At 43.2% G+C, this 17,949-nt stretch overlaps 1 protein-coding gene and 1 pseudogene across 2 annotated transcripts in view; one reads left to right on the forward strand and one right to left on the reverse strand.

Moving 5' to 3' along the window:
* The window catches only part of LOC126248152 (ligand of Numb protein X 2-like), a 462,639-nt gene extending 451,034 nt beyond the window's left edge, over nt 1-11,605 (reverse strand). The window contains exons 1-2 of one of the 2 annotated variants that reach the window (XM_049948889.1): nt 11,442-11,605; nt 9,221-9,256 (exon numbers count right to left, since the gene is read on the reverse strand). The gene's annotated coding sequence lies outside the window, so the exon portion shown is untranslated. The remainder of the gene's footprint in view (nt 1-9,220; nt 9,257-11,441) is intronic. The other variant, XM_049948888.1, reaches the window with a different exon arrangement.
* Nucleotides 3,402-3,520, forward strand: LOC126250539 (5S ribosomal RNA; annotated as a pseudogene).
* Nucleotides 11,606-17,949: the final 6,344 nt, after the last annotated feature.

Consider the following 17,949-nt stretch of genomic DNA (forward strand, 5'->3'; position numbering starts at 1 on the left):
CAAGTGGTCAACAAAGAACTGTGCACGCTGATTATGGGTTCATAATGATGTGGGCTGTGTTTACATGGAATGGACTGGGTCCTCTAGTCCGACTGAAGCTATCACTGACGAAGTGGTTATGTTCGACTACTAGGAGACCACTTGCACCCAGCCATTCGTGGGCTTCATGTTCCCACACGACGATGAAATTTTGTTGGATGCCAATGCGTCGTGTCACAAGGCCACAATTGTTCGCGACTCGTTTGAAGATGATTCTGGACAATTTTAGTGAATGATTTGGTCACCCTATTTGGCCGACACGAACCCCATTGGACATTTATGGGTCATAATCGGGAGGTAAGTTCGTGCACAAACTCCTGCACCGGCTACACTCCAGCAACTATGGGCGACTATAGAGGCAGTGTGGCTCAATATTTCTGCAGGGGACTTCCAACGACTTGTCGAGTCCACGCCACGTCAAGTTGCTGCACTACGCCGGGCGAAAGGATATCCGACACGGTATTACGAGGTATGCCATGACTTGTCAGCTCAGTGTGTACTGTATATACACAATCCTTCGTGCTATCTCATTGTGGTGGCCAGCGGTAAGTGTCAACGACAGCCTAATCCGTTTCCCCATCGCTTCCAATAATAGCGCTTTATTAAAGCTGTGGTCTACTCGCCGTTTAACTGGATCCGCCGGTCAAATGATGTCCCTCCCTTTACTCGTATGGTCCTACTGTAGTACCGTAGATAGTCGCAATTTCAAGTTACTCTGTGGTTACCCGAATCCGCTGCTCAGGTTTAGCAAGTACCGTAACAAGGAAGCTACCGTCTAGGATGGTAATGCCAAGAACTGACACTGTGGCCGGCCAGGGTGGCCGCGCGGTTCTAAGCGCTACAGTCTGGGACCGCGCGGCCACAACGGTCGCACGTTCGAATCCTGCCTCGGGCATGGATGTGTGTGATGTTCTTAGGTTAGTTAGGTTTAAGTAGTTCTAAGTTCTAGGGGACAGATAACCTCAGAAGGTAAGTCCTATAGTGCTCAGAGCCATTTGAACCTTTTTTGACACTGTGTTTTGACGAACACGCAGGTGAACTTCAACGCTACCAATCATCCAACATGAAAGTTATATAGCGTGTGCTGTCACTGCACACATAGACGTGACAATTGGGTGCAAATGGGCAACACTGAGTTCAAATTTCTATGTTTCAGAAGTCTGCACAACTAAATAACACGAAAGTGAAAAAATGGTTCAAATGGCTCTGAGCACTATGGGACTTGACATCTGAGGTCATCAGTCCCCTAGAACTTAGAGCTACTTAAACCAAACTAACCTAAGGACATCACACACATCCATGCCCGAGGCAGGATTCGAACCTGCGACCGCAGCGGTCGCGCGGTTCCAGACTGAAGCGCCTAGAACCGCTCGGCCACCAGCGGCCGGCACGAAAGTGAAAACAGCATGTACTTGAAAGCAATACTTCTCAAGGATGTTTCACTTATTTTGTCGGTTCTGAGCTGCTTTCCGACTGCCACATTCGAAAAATAGGTGGGTAATAGATACAAAAAATTATGTGCACACGACATTAAAACTATCCTACTCCTTTGATGTTAATTCGGGAGAAATATGTTACTTATCAGAAGTCCGTTTCAGAAACATCGCAATATATCCCAAAAATAATTTGAACATTCTTTTGGGAAGTTAGGTAACGACGAATTTGGATGTCCGTTTGTGACGAAAGACGAGATGCTAATGCAATTCTCTGATACATCCATACTCCGCAAGCCACCTGACTGTGTGGCGGAGGGTACCTTGAGTACCTCTATCGGTTCTCCCTTCTATTCCAGTCTCCAGTGAACAATCAATCACATTGACATATTCGGAGTTTACAAAGACTGCAATTCAAGTTACTGTTATCTTACAAAATAAATACATTCACGGGTGAATTTTTCGTGTTGGCTGCACAGATAAAACGGTGCTGGTTGTAGTTTCAGCGTCGTATGAAAGATATATTGTGATACAAAAATAAGATACAGGAAGAGGAATGCTATAGTTGAAGAATTTACTGATATCGTTCCGAAAGAGCGCCATAACAATCATTTCATACAACAGCTCCCATCTCAAATAAGTGAAGTCACGACAGGCGAGTGAGCTCGCTTTCCCGAATAACCTACTGAAGCCTGCGGACCTAACACTGGGATTCCAGACTCGATATTTTTCCAATATGCAACTGATGCAACTTCTATTGTTTTTTCGAGGCTGAAATAGGCCACAAACCACAAGTTACTAAACGATTTTGGAGTAGCTTTTAATTGTCTCCGTATGTATTAAAAACTGAAACAAATCTACGCCATAATCTAAGTGCTACGCATAAGGAACGGTCTCAAAAAAATGGCTCTGAGCACTATGGGACTCAACTGCTGAGGTCATTAGTCCCCTAGAACTTAGAACTAGTTAAACCTAACTAACCTAAGGACATCACAAACATCCATGCCCGAGGCAGGATTCGAACCTGCGACCGTAGCGGTCTTGCGGTTCCAGACTGCAGCGCCTTTAACCGCACGGCCAAAGGAACGGTCTGCCAATGGCTCGGACAGCTAGTTAATTGACGCAGTAGCTGGCCTCGACGTCGACGACGCGGGTGGGAAGGAATTTGCATTATGCTGTCTTGAATTCACGCGTTCCTAGGGCGCACCTGTGAGAATACTTTCTACTGATTTGTTTAAATAAGCCTTTTTGTACTTATCACACGTCGAGAAATATTCTGTGACGCCCAAATGATTCTTCTGTATATAATGAGATGTATTTGCCTCGAGCGAACGCGACTAACCGGAACGTTATCGGCTGATCTACGTCGTTTCTACGATGGGGTGAGAAATGTAATTACCGTAGCGAATTCAGAAGCGTTCCAAATCTATTAGTGAGAATCGTCGACATGCCAGAGATATTACTAAGTCAAATGTTCCGAAAAAAATGCACAGATACAGTTCGCTATCAAGAGGCAACCGTGTATAAACCCAGACGTTATTCTTATCGGCAATCAGTTATTTCATTTTTAAATCTTCTCTTTTGCTATTAGAGTGTCCTGGTGCGTTCCTATAGATGTTTAATAACTATCACAACCTTTAAAGCCTCTTCAATAAGAATGGAGATGAAATTTTATAGATAAAACATGCGCCTTCGTAATCAGTACACTGCTTTCGTCGTAAAGAAAAGCCTGCCTCTGCGAGGATTCCACAGATATTCTCCGCAGTCGAGAAAGAAACACAAGGCATTGTTCTAAAACCTGAATAATCAATCTGCATAGTTAATAGACGTTTTGGTTTCGTTGTTATTTGGCATCATGCAGTCATCGTTTCGGTTTAACAGCCGACAGACCAACGTGTGATGTTTGTAAAATGTTATGTTACCAAGCAAACCAACGGCCGTGTCGCAGTGGTAACACCGGTTCCCGTCAGATCACCGAAGTTAAGCGCTGTCGGGCTTGGCTAGCACCTCGATGAGTCACCGTCTGGGTCCGCCGAGTGCTGCTGGCAAGCTAGGTGCACTCAGCACTTGTGAGGCCAACCGAGGAGCTACTTTTGACTGAGAAGTAGCGACACCGATCACGAAAACTGATAACGGCCGGGAGAGTGGCGTGCTGACCACATGCTCTTCCGTATTAGCATCCGATGACGCCTAAGGGGTGAGGATGACAAGGCGGTCGTCGGTATCGTTGGGGCTTCAAGGTCTGTTTGACCGGTGTGTTTTTTTTTTTTTTTGGGGGCGGGGGGGGCGGTGCGAAAGTCAGTTAACAAGAAAGCATTCCTAGCATAAATAACGAAATATTTATATTTACCTACTAACAACCTTTACAGACGGCGATCTCACTAACACTGAACGAGTTGGAAGTCATTTTCGTGACGGGCAAGCAGTCCTAACATTCCATTATCTAAGCATCACAGTTCGCTATCCACTGTTTCCTTTCATACGACGTGGAAGCAATTACATTCCTGACATGTGGAATAATCGGATCTACTGCCGGATGTTTGTGTCGCTCTGGCACAATATTTCGGCCACGTAACTCGTTGCCTTCTTCAGGTGCTACCTGACACTGCAGGGGCAGTCTCAGGTAGCACCTGAAGAAGGCACCGAGTTACGTGGCCGAAATATTGTGCCAGAGCGACACAAACATCCGGCAGTAGACCCGATTATTCCACATGTCAAGATCTCGCCGGGAAAGCCTGAAGAGTTACAATTACATTCCTGTCTAAAAACAATGAATCAGATGTGAGACAGAATGACACCGAAGACAAATTATAAAATTAGTTACCAGTACCATCAATAACAGAAAACTAAAATAATCTCTCTACTGCAAAACAGCCGTAACAAAACTTTTAATATACCACTGAAGGGTAAAATGGATTAAAAACGTGTTACGTGCTATGTAATATCATCAAGACGCTTACATTTAAGTCACTGATTGGTCTGGGACTACAATGAACACGGATGGAATCTGTTCTTTCGGGCCGGCCGGTGTGGCCGAGCGATTATAGGCGCTTCAGTCTGGAACCGCGCTCCCGCTATGGCCGCAGGTTCGAATCCTGTCTCGGGCATGGATATGTGTGATGTTCTTAGGTTAGTTAGGTTTAAGTAGTTCTAAGTTGTAGGGGACTGATGACCTCAGATGTTAAGTCCCATAGTGCTCAAAGCCATTTGAACCACTTTTGTTCTTTCGGGCGAGCATGTCCAAAAGAAGAAACACCATTCCTATACAATGTATAAACGCTAGACGGCGTTACGATATTCAGTACGGATGCAAAACAGTGTCCGAACGCTTGTGGGAATACAGTTAGGCTGCGAGCGAGGGGACCAATGGATACTGGACGCTACTCTGTATTGAGATTTGGGTCGGACGGGGTACGTGCTCGGATAACTGACAAGGTCGCGGTGTCCGCTCGGGTCAGGCAGGAAATTCGATTTTCATCTTTCGCCATTGAGGTCGTTCAAGGTAAAAAAAGAAAAAAAGTTCAAATGTGTGTGAAATCTTATGGGACTTAACTGCTAATGTCATCAGTCCCTAAGCTAACACACTACTTAAATTATCCTAAGGACGCACACACACACACACACACACACACACACACACACACACACACACACACACACACATGCCCGAGGGAGGACTCTAACACCTCCGCCGCGACCAGCCGCACAGTCCATGACTGCAGCGCCATAGACCGCTCGGCTAATCCCGCGCGGTGCTCAAGGTCACACTGCAGCTTTCGCTATTTCTGTTACTACGCTAATGAAGTAAAACGTTCTAACCACCTGCTTAAAAACATGACGACACGCAATACAGCAGCGATTCCGCGTCGTATGGATTGGACAGGTCCTCGGTACATATGTGGCAACACCCGTTTACGTACAGACCATGCAATTTTCGTAAATTACGGGCTAGTATTTGGTGGGCGCTGACATGGCGCCTGACAGCGCCCCAGACGTGGGCCACCATTCGTATCAGGCGAATTTCATGCCCGAGACATCAACGTGATTTCAATACAGTGCTCCTCGAACCACAGTAACATGATACTTATCTTGTTACACGGACGGTTATCCTGCAGGAAGATGCCATTGCCGTCGAGGAAGATCTCGAGCACGAAGACATGCAGGTGGTCTGCAATATGTTCGTGTTGTCCGCAGCTGTTCAAATGGTTAAAATGGCTCTGAGCACTATGGGACTTAACTTCTGAGGTCATCAGTCCCCTAGAACTTAGAACTACTTAAACCTAACTAACCTAAGGACATCACACACATCCATGCCCGAGGCAGGATTCGAACCTGCGACCGTAACAGTCGCGTGGTTTCAGACTGTAGCGCCTAGAACCGCTCGGCCACCACGACCGGCTGTCCACAGCTGTCACGGCTCTTTTGTTTAAGAGCACATGTCCCACGGAAGGGCAGATGAATGTTTCCCATAGCATAATACTGCCCCACATGGCCGCTTCCGAGACGATGATGATTTTTTTTTGTGGGGCGCTCAACTGCGCGGTTAACAGCGCTCGTACAAATTCCCAACCTTTACACAGTCCAATCTCGCCACTTTCACGAATAATGATGAAATGATGCGGACAACACAAACACCCAGTTCCCGGAAGGAGAAAATCCCCAAACCGGCCGAGAATCGTACCCGGGACCCAGTGATCCAGAGGTAGCAACGCTAGACCACGATCTGCGTACTGCGTGACGCGGCTAATGTTTCGAGTAGGCGATCACCTACATGACTGTGTATCCATACACGACCGTCGACCCGGCGTTACAAGAAACGCGATTCATCCCACCGGGCGACACGTTTCCACTGATTCACGGTCCAATATGGATGGTCCTGTGCCCACTGTAGTGGTAACTTAACGATGTCGTTGGGGCGCCACGGGAACACTTAAGGGCCCGTCTCCTGCAGAGTTCCGTGTTCTACAAATGCTATCATCGGTGTGCTCCGAAACACTTGTGTCTGCGCCAGCACTGTACTATGTCGCCAGATCTGCTACAGATGGCACCTGTCCGGCGCTAAAGAGCGGGCAAGCATACGGATTCTACGTTCTGTGACTAGGCATGGAAGTCCGACACTGTCGCTAACCCGTAGTTTTCACAGTCCTTGAACCGACTTTATATAGATGATCACAACAGTAGCACGCTAAAAGCCGAACAGATCCGCCGTTTCCGAGATGTTCGTTCCCAGGTGCCGGGCCGCAATAAAGTCGATAAATCAGTGTATTAGGCAATTTGCGGTCGGAATCGTCGCTAGAATAATTCCTCATTCATCACTGCGTCCTCAGCACGTCACGTGCCCGCAACGCCATTCACTCTAACGGTGGGAAGTGGTCATAATTTTTTGGCTCATTTGTGTAAGTTCACTAAAATGTCAACATATCTGGAACACGAGGCTGCTGAGAATGTTTCAGTCAAAAACAGAAAATAATTGGCTAATGTGAAACTGAATGTATCATCTCTGGCACGCATTTATCATCTCCGGCACACTGTAAACACTTTGAACGTATCCGTAGCTAATCTCTCAACAGGCACAATGGACAGACTAGTAAAAGAACGACCCCTTATTAAGGAGATCAGTGCTGCGGCATACCACGAGCCACCTAATTACTGAAAAGTATTATATAAATGGTATACACTTCAGTTTAAAATAAATGACATCAATAAAAGAACAGCATAAGATTACTCTCCGGTATATATAATAAAACGTAATGACCTTACGAGAATGCACAGTTTGGTCTTCACAATTTCTACATCTACCTCTACATACATACTCCGCAATCCACCATACGGTGCGTCGCGGAGGGTACCTCGTACCAAAACTAGCATCTTCTCTCCCTGTTCCACTCCCAAACAGAACGAGGGAAAAATGACTGCCTATATGCCTCTGTACGAGCCCTAATCTCTCTTATCTTTATGGTCTTTCCGCGAAATGCAAGTTGGCGGCAGTAAAATTGTACTGCAGTCAGCCTCAAATGCTGGTTCACTTAAGTTTCCTCAGTAGCGATTCACGAAAAGAAGATACAACTTTATAACACCGACAGCCATAGCCGTCGAAATTCATGCTAAAATGAACTTGAATAAAACCATAAACAGTTGATAATTTATGATTCATTCACGACTTTAGTCTTTTACAAGGATCTGAACAACAAAATGAGTGTCTCATCCCCTGCACTGTTCGTCGCAATGCTCTGCTGGTTATTATTTGTTGACTACTTCCCCTGTTTATGGGGTTGGATTCTGTAACCACGAACATTGGGTTTGTCTCCGTGTGCTAATCTATGTGACAGTACAACCACCTGAAGATACTGCTTTAGCGCAGCAAAACCAGTAGTGAATAAATTATCAATTAAAACCTGCCTGCGGTTTTATGCGAGTTCATTTTACGACGAATTTCTTAGTAGTATTAACAACTGCTGCACTGGTATGTCTTTACAATCGATGTTCACATATAAATTTGCAAAGGGTGTACGGGCATAACATACTCAACTGTATTTTGTGAGCAGGCTGCGAGAATTTTCGAGTGCAGGTCTCCCCCTACCCACTATTTTTCAGAGGGGTCTCGAATCTATTACGAAATAGTAGGGAAACTTCTAACTGAAATCCTCTCAAAAATGTCCAACTAGAAACTTACATACCTTTCTTAAACATTAGCAGCTGGGTTACCAACTTCCGCATCGTTTGAGAATATGAACCAACAAAATTTTCATTTTAAATGATGCTTTCAACTGAAATTTTTTTAAAAAATATAGAAGCTATGGGCTTATATTACAAGAAAGTAATAAAATTTTCATTGTTCTTGTCGCACGAACGTGGAAGTAAATAAGAAATATGATGGCACATATCCAACATTTACGATGCAGCTATCGATCAGAATCAGAAAGCACTGCAGAACATATTGCTGGAGCAATATTTCCACAGCAAGACGTTCGAAGTGTTCTTGACTACACATTCAAGCCAATATGAATGGGGTTCATATAGGTACATCCCTTTCCAAGAGGCTATATAATTTATGATAATACTAAAAATGTCCACAATTAAAACTTGACAACCATTTAAAGTTCATAATCAAACTGAATGAATTTTTAAAATTAAAAAAACACAATTTAACTGACATATGTATTTTTTACTATAATTACATGCGAGGTATGTTTGTCACACTTTCATCGATTAACGTTTAAAAACCAGACCTGCTTTCAGACATTCCTGCACAACAGCGTTACAAAATGTTTCGCAGTGTTCTCAACAAATTCATGTTCTTTCATTTTGTAGTAGTTTTGGAAACAGTCACAGAATCTGGTAACGATAAACGTCTGCAGAGTAGACTCGGAACTCTAATCGTACGATCGCTTGTACCTCTTACTGCAACTGAGTACGTAGCTCTACAGAACGTGACGACGAAAATCTACGAAACGACACAGTCCGTTAGCAAAAGATCGATATCCTAAAGAAAGTAGAATTCGCACTAAAAACGATAATGAGCGTGTGCGGGTCTGAGCACTTCATTCATTTTCGTTTAACATCCCCTCTCTGCCCTCCCCCATCAATCCCTCTAACGAGATTACTCCAGATTTCACTCAGACACATGTCACCTTCTCCCGTGTTTCGCAGAGCAAACTACAAGAATATAAATGGTTTTACAAAAAATATGGAGCCAAATGACACTGAGGTCTGTGACGAAGAAGAAATAAGTGAAATGTATAACGTACTAAATTCGCTTCTGCTTGTACACTAACCGGCAACGTCTGAAAAAAAGAAACAAAATAATCATTAACAATTTGTATAGTGAGTTTTACGGGAACAAAAAATTAGTCATTAACAAAATTCCTCTCATTCGTCCACAGCATTCGTAAACGACTATGTTTTTGTTGCACTTCATACTAATCAGACAATCGTTTTAACCAATGTGCTTAATTTTTTTTAATAGGTCCTGCCTTTAGCAAACAAAATTATTTTTCTTCTTATTTACCCAGACATGTTTGGTTGAAAGTACAGCATTTCCATTTTTTTTGTTTTTTGTCAAATAATAGGATAAATTGCTTTTTACTGTCTCTATACACAAAGGATTTCAGTTTTTACGTAAGGTATTCACAAAGTAACAGATCTTTTTTTTAAATTGTAAATTGCTGATACATGCCGTGGTTTCTGTAGCTTTCTTTACGTTGCAGCATAGCTTTTTTTTTTAAACTTTGTCATCAGCAATCTTACCGAACTTAATATAGAAACCTTATTTACTACGAAAATTACGCATGGAATGTTAACTTGCTGATTTACATTATTTTACTCTAACGAAAACATCAACAGTTTACCATCCAGATGTAATTTTGGATGTAAATAAGTTCTCTATATTTAATTCTCTATGGCTACAGATTCCAAACTTAAAACGAATAATAGCCATGATGCAAGGTACATAAATGTAAAGAAACCACACACCTTGTTAACAAGGTACATTTTAAAATAATCTGTATCAATTTGCGAATACTGTATTTAAAAACTGAAATTGTATTTGTATGGAGACTAAGGAGCATTTTTCCTATTATTTGATTGAAGAAGAAAAAAAAAACCACACACACACACACACACACACACACACACACACACACACACACACACACACACAATGAAGACGCTGCATCATCAGCAACATTTGTCTGGCTAACAAAGAAAAAAAATTGTGTTTGTTGAAGACGGAACCTACATAAAAGGAACTTTATCCGTAAGCGAACACGGATAAAGGAATGAGCTTGAACCTCAGGATGAATCCTTCACACTAGTCAGTTTACAGCTTTAGAACAACAGCTTTTCTTACATCAATGACGGATTGTCCAATATTTTATTTGCATTCATATGGATATTAACGAAAATAAAGCACGACTGAAAATGAGAACTGTACCATCAATTCGTCAAATTAACAAACTTTAGTATTTAAACCCATAATGTCACATAATTCAGCAGCAAAGCGACAATAATAAATCAGAACAAAACCAATAATAATAATATTATTAATAATAATAATTTTATTGTTAAATAACGCTCTAAGTGTACTACTGTTTTTACATGTGAGGAATGAACAGCCATCGTGCCATATACAAAATAAACTTGCTTAAAAGCAGTTCAAGGAAATCTGGAGACGTTACGAAATGTAATATACGAACAAAACAACACTTGTAACGGAAAGCGTCGAAAGTGTATTTCACAAGCTGCCTGCAAAGAGCAGAGCAGGGCTACTAAGACGCCACGCATTACACACGATCTCAACGAACGCGCTATTCCACTATCTTCGAAATAATGAAACACTCCTGATCAGCATTAATACCGCGACACAAATAAGAATCAGTTTCCTCTCATCGAGAATACAAAAAGTACTGCACACAATAAACGTATCGCCACGAGGCAAGCTTCTGGAGAATTGAATTTAAAACGTGGTCCTGCGAAGGTTTCATACATCATTCGCAGCTTCAAGACTATTCCGTAGCAAAGAAAATGGCTGAAACCTAAGTTTTGTGCATGTTTCAAAATTAATATGCACGATTTTAACAGACTAACCCAGGTGAAGAGGCACAGGTAACAAAACACATACAAAATCAACAATTTGGACGCTATAAAGCGCAAATAATGCTTATGGGAGAATGAATACCGCGTTAGAAATAAAAATCTCGGTGTTGGTTACTTGAGAAACCATACTTCAGATCAACAACGGATTATCGATACATATACATCATTTTATCCAATGAGTATGACACAGGCTTGGTCTAAAACAAGTGGATTATCATCACGGACCGCAGAGAGAACAAAAATGAACATGGTGATCACCCGATTAAAAATTCGGGCCATCACCTATATGACGTTGTGTAAATCCAGAACATCGACTTGCTTCGCAAAAGACAAAAATTAATGGTATCTTTAAAAAGAGCCATGCAGTGATCGTACCACGGCCTAAAATAGGCCTGCGTATAACATCCATAGCGCGATGAGCAGGACGAGTAGGATGAAGTATGTAGTGAACAAACTCTGGGTTTCGGCCTGGGGCATGTTTGTTGAGCGCTGAGTTGCACACCGAGAGATACAAGCGACCAGCGTGTACTAGCGGCGTGTCGACGCCGCTCCCGCCGCTACCCACGTTAACACCCACGCCTGGCCATGTCTAAAAATGAGTGACCACCTCTTTGGACTGCTGCCCAATTCCCGCCCGAAAATATGAGCTTCAGCAAATAGCACCACAGCTCGCGGCCATTTTGACCCGCCCCTACCCAGTTTCACCGAATAGCACACACAGCTAGATTCTTCGATTACAGGAAATAAGTTCCAGTTATAACGGAAATCCAGGAAACTGAGAGGCATGTACGACCACTATTCTGCACTTGTAACCTACACGAACACGCATATCCGTGAACCTCATTGCAATATGTGGGCAATATAGTTTCTATTGGAAGTCACAAGGACGTATCCGTATTACAACAAGGAAGTTTATAGCAACAAACGATGCTACCGTTACCAGCTAATTCATGTTACAATACATCTGCATAACGTTTACGTTCTCATCCATGCTGCACAAACTTAAGAAAGGAGTAAATATATCATTACCAACTTTTTTTAAATGCTCCCATGGGGGTGAAATTGAACTAACTGCATAACACAAAAAATGGTTCAAATGGCTCTGAGCACTATGGGACTTAACTTCTGAGGTCATCAGTTCCCTAGAACTTAGAACTACTTAAACCTAACTAACCTAAGGACATCACACACATCCATACCCGTGGCAGGATTCGAACCTGCGACCGTAGCGGTCGCGCGGTTCCAGACTGTAGCTCCTAAACCGCTCGGCCACCACGGCCAGTGCATAATAGAACGCTGATGCCGCATGAAAATAGATTTTAACTAGTAGTGAATATTTTTTTCCCGCGTGAACGGGCCCGTTACATAAATCGTGCAAGTGATTCGTTCACACTGCGCAAACTAACTAGAATTTTAAAATTTAGAACTTTAAAATTTACGATTTCTTGCTTAAGTATGTAACTACCGTTGGTCACCGTGGAGGGCGTTACCGTCTGCCCACATGTTGTTGGCCGTTATTTAACCTCATGCAGAGAGTCAACCATGCATAGTTACCAACTTACAGTATTTGATAAGCAATTACTTTTACATGATTTAACCTGCTGTAACTGTAATTTATACATTTCATAAAGTAAAATCACAACTCTACGCTACAAATCACCATTACTAGGGAATCGGTGCGCGGTTAGAGCATTTTATTACTAACAGACGTAAGAAAAACTGGGCGGTCGGTATAAAAAGTTGACTACCCTGATCTGTACAATAATTTAAGAAGGCATCATTTACAAACTGGCCTAATTTACTCGTACTTAATTACCCGTACGGCAGATTGAGGAGCAGGCAGTGTCGAAATGTTTATCAGCGACAGACACTAGCAAAGACACAAGCTGTGTCTTAAGAATGAAACCAATGGTTATGTTAAAACATCAATTATATATGTAACACAGGAGAAACTTAGCTTACGATAAACGGAGATGAAAATCTGTAACTAACAAACATATTATGATAACCTGTAATAGAGCTGCCAACTTTATTATACACTACTGGCCGTTACAACTGCTACACCAAGAAGAAATGCAGATGATAAACGGGTATTCATTGGACAAATACATTTTACTAGAAATGACATGTGATTACATTTTCACGCAATTTGGGTGCATAGATCCTGAGAAATCAGTACCCAGAACAACCACCTCTGGCCGTTATAACGGCCTTGATACGCCTGGGTATTGAGTCAAACAGGGCTTCGATGGCGTGTACATGTGCAGCTGCCCATACAGCTTCAACACGATACCACAGTTCATCAAGAATAGTGACTGGCGTATTGTGAAGAGGCAGTTGCTCGACCACCACTGACCAGACATTTTCAACTGCTGAGAGATCTGGAGAACGTGCTAGCAAGGGCAGCAGTTGAACATTTTCTGTATCCAGAAAGGCCCGTACAGGACCTGCAAAATGCGGTCGTGCATTATCCTGCTGAAATGTAGGGTTTCGCAGGGATCGAATGGAGGGTAGAGCCACGGGTCGTAACACATCTGAAATGTAACGTCCACTGTTCAAAGTGCCGTCAATGCGAACAAGAGGTGACCGAGACGTGTAACCAATGGCACCCCATACCATCACGCCGGGTGATACGCCAGTATGGCGATGACGAATACACGCTTCCAATGTGCGTTCACCGCGATTTCGCCAAACACGGATGAGACCATCATGATGCTGTAAACAGAACCTGGATTCATCCGAAAAAAAAATGACGTTTTGCCATTCGTGCACCCAGGTTCGTCGTTGAGTACACCATCGCAGGCCCTCCTGGCTGTGATGCGGCGTCAAGGGTAACCGCAGCCACGGTCTCCGAGCTGTTAGTCCAAGCTGCTGCAAACGTCGTCGAACTGTTCGTGCAGATGGTTGTTGTCTTGCAAACGTCCCCATCTGTTGACTCAGGGATCGAGACGTGGCTGCACGATCCGTTACAGCCATGTTGATAAGATGCCTGTCATCTCGACTGCTAGTGATACGAGACCGTGGGGAACCAGCACAGCGTTCCGTATTTCCCTCCTGAACCCCCCGATTCCATATTCTGCAAACAGTCATTGGATCTCGACCAACGCGAGCACCAATGTCGCGATACGATAAACCGCAATCGCTATAGGCTGCAATCCGACCTTTATCAAAGTCGGAAAAGTGACGGTACACATTTCTCCTCCTCACACGAGGCATCACAACAACGTTTCACCAGGCAACGCCGGTCAACTGCTGTTTGTGTATGAGAAATCGGTTGGAAACGTTCCTCATGTCAGCACGCTATAGGTGTCGCCACCGGCGCCAACCTCGTGTGAATGCCCTGAAAAGCTAATCATTTGCATATCACAGCATCTTCTTCCTGTCGGTTAAATTTCGCGTCTGTAGCATATCATCTTCGTGGTGTAGGAATTTTAATGGCCAGTAGTGTAACTCTACGTTTAATTCTACACTTCCTGATAAAATAAAGCGTCCAGAAGATAGGGTCGGATGTCAACGTAACATAGTACACGTACACACAATCGGTGGGTGTGTAAATGATTAAAGCTGCGATTCTCCGTGACAGGTAGAGTCCGTTAGTATCATTCGCGTTTAATGTTACCACGCCTAATAGGGTACGGACACGAACAGCATCAGATGTTGAATGACACGAAGATGCCGCGCTCTTGTGAGAGACAGCGTAACACCTGACAGAATTTGTAAGGGACCTCATTGTGGATCTCAATTTGGCCGGGGCGCTCTTATGTGGCACTGGCGCGATGTTGGAATCCATACGAACGTTAGGACCAGGCATACTCGTCATTAAGGTTTCAGTCGACAGCGTCTGCAGGACTGCCGTACTGTGCACCAAACACATGGTACCCATTCCACATCTGCTCCTGCACAAGTAATGGACTCCGTGCTGCACTAGAGAATTACCATCCCATTCGTAGGTTGCCATTAACACCACAACAGAAACTGTAACATTTCTCAGCTATCATATTAGGCTCCAAGAAGCTGTTCCCAGAGCAGTGGAGATGCAAGAAGTATATAGATGACGAAATGTGGTGTGAGGTACCTGTGAAAGATGTTAGATTCGGTACCATTCCCGTGAGAAAGACCGCCTGCATAATGCTACTGCTCTGTGATTGGCTGCTGTGTTCGGAGCAAGGGCGCCAAAACGTTGAAGTATAGTTACTATTATTAGTTAAACTACTCATTGGAATGACTTCACTTTTTAATATAAATACCTCTCAACAGCTGACTATCAGTCAGTCATTTTAGAATTATTAAAAACAATTTAAATCAAAAAACAGAAGACTGACGAAATTGCAGACGAAGCACTTCGGAATTTTCGGGTCACGCCTTTTCTGGTATGGCGCGCGAAGTGTTTCGGGCAGTTCGCCACTCTGGATTAGGCATCCGAGAAGAACAGACATGTTGTCTGTCGTAAGCCGGCAGGAGTGGCCGTGCGGTTCTAGGCGCTACAGTCTGGAACCGAGCGACCGCTACGGTCGCAGGTTCGAATCCTGCCTCGGGCATGGACGTGTGTGATGTCCTTAGGTTAGTTAGGTTTAATTAGTTCTAAGTTCTAGGCGACTGATGACCTCAGAAGTTAAGTCGCATAGTGCTCAGAGCTATTTGTTTTTTTTTTTTTTTTGTCTGTCGTACGATGTTTTCCAATTTTTATTTAAGTTCCCGTTCGTCACTCTGGACTAGGCACTCGAGATGTACAGTCATGTTGTCTGTGGCAGGATGTGTTTGCCAGTATTCAGTATTAAAAGAGTCACTCCGGTAGTCATGAGGCACAGACACGTGCCACAAATAGTGTAAAGATTCATTTTCGTAAACATTGTTTTTGATCATGTACTTTACTGTATTAGAAGGTCTTGTATTAAGATCATGTAGTCCTCTCGTGTGGCTATATTAAAATACCCGAGTGGCATCCCAAAGACGTGATACATTATTTCAGAACAGAACCTCGCTAGAAGTCAGTTTCAGCCTCAAGATACAGAACCTACGACGTGCGTGCTGTTTTCTGCGGTGGGGACATCAACTTGAAGACAGCAGGTTGGTGAACTATAACACAACCTTCGTATTCCACACAGTGCAATGGAAACAACTAGGCGCCTCACGTGTACTGCATGCACAGAACAAATGTGCTCATTGACGCGTCAGCTGCAGTAATGCGGAGGAGGTAAAGGAGGATGATCGTTATTAACAACAACAATCAATTCATTCTTCCTTTCTTGCCGTAAAACGGCTGCGTTTGGGTAGTGCTGGGCACAACCGAGTGAAAACAATCGACTAATTTGGTAGTAGTTTTACGTATCCGTTGAATTATTCATACATTCTTTTGAGTGAAACGAATCTGTTTGAGCAACCGTATGGAAACTGTCCGACGCATTCAGCTCTGAGCGGAAACATTCGATCGTTTTGGTATCCTTACCACATTATTGTTAACTGCACTCATTTTTGCTTCTGACTCAGTGCCAATAAATAACCTAGTTTCTATTTCGTTCATGTTTATGAATAGGCTTTTTCTTAATAGTGAATTTTGTATCTGGATCAGAATGCTGAAACGCTCAGTGACTTGGAGACGGAGGAAATCACGAAACTGGATAAAAAGTGATCCTTAAGAAACATCCAATGCGACATATAGCACCCGCAATGGGGCTTCAGATTGTGAAACCCTATTAATTAAAGAAACTCTACGATATTGGCGAATGATGACAAATATTTCTCGGAAAAAAAAGTACTTCGACAATAGGAAGTACTATGTGCTTCTAAGGCAGGCTATTAAGTCACCAAACAGTTAAAAAGAATCATATGCTTTCCATTAAAATCACCTCAGCATTTCCAGAAACAGTATTATCGATGATGGCTGCAAACCAGCGGGCAGAGAGACAGAGCTTCAATACATCAAAATAAAAAATAACTGTTCATTTATATAAACATAAATTTACACCTAGCACCAATTACTAACCTTTTAAAGCCAACCAAAAAATCCATATTTAATGAAAGATGTACGAAAAATTCGTATTAACTTTATAAATACACAAAATCGACTGGTCAAACGGTTGTTTATATCAATACGTTGTGTCCCTTCACCACGTCTGGTGTGGTGTCGTGACCGAGAAGCATGGCCTGAAGATGAATGGCGTCGCATGATATTCTGCGATGAATCGGGGTTCTGCACTACCCCCAGACGACTCTGACCGCACAACAATACATCATCACGGACGTTCTGCAGCCGCATAATTACGTTGATTCTCTTTCGACAGTATAGAAGTGTCATTTTTCAATATGACTATGATCATCCCCAAATGGCAGCTTCCCAGATGTGTCCCCAGTAGAAGATGTGGGGGAACAACGTTCACATCAGCTCTGTTCCAGTATCTGTACCCAGGATATTAAGGACCAGCTAAGATAGTTGTAGATCTTGTTGCCCCAGGAGATGACACTCTTACCAACCGAATCAATATATAACCCGGAGTGGGTGCAAAGTCACAATGATAAGTGGGCCTATAGTGCCACGTTTCTATGTAAATTTTACTCTATTTTGGCGTCACCGAAGTAACGTTACATATCCTCTCAAACCGTAAAGTTTCCTCCTCTTCTGGGTACTTCACTTTTTTTGTCATGCAGTGTATTTATATGCAACATTTCCAAAAATTTATAAATAATATTATTCGCGTCAGCCCAAAATATAATCAAACCTAAGAATGTAATACTTGGAAATCTCTGGCTGCCTTGAACAGTCTTCCAAAGCTCAACAGTGTTCCGTGTCTGTCTGACTGCATGCAGCAATTTGACTGCTACACTGAGGGAATTAGTTACTGATGGCTCCATTAAATTTCGGGTGTGCAGCCGCATAAATTCCACT

This window comes from Schistocerca nitens, chromosome 3 (assembly GCF_023898315.1).
Source record: "Schistocerca nitens isolate TAMUIC-IGC-003100 chromosome 3, iqSchNite1.1, whole genome shotgun sequence".
NCBI classification, from domain to species: domain Eukaryota; kingdom Metazoa; phylum Arthropoda; class Insecta; order Orthoptera; family Acrididae; genus Schistocerca; species Schistocerca nitens.